Source organism: Hyla sarda, chromosome 7, assembly GCF_029499605.1.
Source record: "Hyla sarda isolate aHylSar1 chromosome 7, aHylSar1.hap1, whole genome shotgun sequence".
Classification (NCBI taxonomy): Eukaryota; Metazoa; Chordata; class Amphibia; order Anura; family Hylidae; genus Hyla; species Hyla sarda.
Genome location: NC_079195.1, coordinates 53,459,240 through 53,461,126, shown reverse-complemented (window position 1 = coordinate 53,461,126; position 1,887 = coordinate 53,459,240).

Below are 1,887 nucleotides of genomic sequence, written 5' to 3'. Positions count from 1 at the left end.
GCAGGGATTGCTGATAGGGTCATGAAAGACTCTCTTGTTTTGATAAACATTCTGGAGGAACAAGACATTTTATAAGTATACTCTTCAAACTGGTTTGACAAGAAAACAGAATATACAAAGGTTTATCTTTGCCAATGCACAAAAAAGTTCATAGTGCAGAATAGGATCCTGTTATGGATAATTCAGAAAATAGAAGAGGCAAAAACAGTCCTATTTAGAGAAGAAGCAAAGTTTAACCTTCACAATAGCTCGGTCTTTGTCAAGGAAAAAATAAATAAACATAACAAAAAAAACAGTTACATCAACCACATATTTAAGTTACCTTTTAATTCATCACCACTCCAGTTTGCCCCATTGTAAGTGCTGCATTGGCATTGCATATATTGTTCATAAAACACTGCAGCCTCAATGGTCATGTACTGTATATGAAGGAAGAGGTGACCGAGGACAGTGATTGGCTGCAGCATCATATGTACCGTACTGTACATGTGACATAATCAAAGGCAGGCCCGCCATCAGGGGGGTTCAACCTGTACCTCAGTAACGGACCAGGACCCCCTCTGCTGAGGCTGGCGGCTGCTGTCACTTTGAAACAACAGGCTGCTGGGAGGTAGAGTAACGAACATTCAGTGCACAGGCCCATCTGCTACGCTATTCATCACCTCTGAGAGGCCTACTACAACTATATGGGGACAACAACAGGCACAAAGGTGCCTACAAAAACTACATTGGGGCAAATACTAGCACAGAGGGGGTCTGCAACAACTATATCGGGCAATTGCTAACACAGAGACGGCCTACAACAACTATATGGGGGAACTATTAGCACAGAGGGGCCAACAACAATAAGATGGGGAAAACTACAAGCCCAGAGGGGCCTACAGCAACTATATGGGGGCAACTTCTAGCACATAGAGGGCCTGCAACAACTATATGGGGCCAACTATTAGCACAGAGGGGACTACAACAACTATATGGGGACAACTACAAGCACAGAGGGGGCCTACAATAACTATATGGGGCCAACTACTAATACAGAGGGGACCTATAACAACTATATGGGGACAACTACTAACTCCTGGGAGCAAAGTCAGAGACAGGCTACTGGGTCCAGGCCTTGTGGGCATTTGTGGAATTACTTTTTCACAGTTGTAACAACCATATACGTTGGGTGTGGTTCTGCAGCTAATTTCTATTGAAGTGAATGAAGTTGTAATACCACGCCCAACCTGGAGACAGACAGGGAGCGGTCTTTGAAAGAAAATAGGTCAGTTTTTTTAAATTCCTGGATAACCCCTTTAAAGCCTGAAATCTGCTGAAAATACCATATACATGTTCTATTAGGCTAAGTTTCCACTTGGTTTTTATTTTGGCAGTTTTTGGAAAACTGCCAGTGCAATTTTTGAGCCAAAGCCAGAAGTGGATTCAAAAGGGATAGGACATATAAAGGAAGGATTTACACTTCTCCTCCCTTATGGATCCACTTCTGATTTTGGCTCAAAAACTGCAGTGGCAGTTTTCCAAAAATTGCCAGAAAAAAAAACAAGTGGAAACTTAGCCTAATGGCCAGAAATAGTGCTGCTCCTCTTGTCCACACAGGACAGCTTATTCTTAAGTTATTTGAAATGACAGGTACACTTTAAGACCTTGGCTGCCATGAAAACCCATTGGCTTTATGCAATCACATTACAGGGGTTTACATGAGATAACCGATCGAGTCCTCTCCTGTAACCTTTTAGACAGCTTTTTTGTTATAGTTTTTTTTTTCTTTTGAAGGTTAAACAGTCGGAACAGCTGAGATCCCCCTACATGCCATTCTATTCCTGAAAGGCAGGTTGGCCTGAAGAGGAAGGCAGCATGAACACAAATAAAATGCTATTTGTAAAA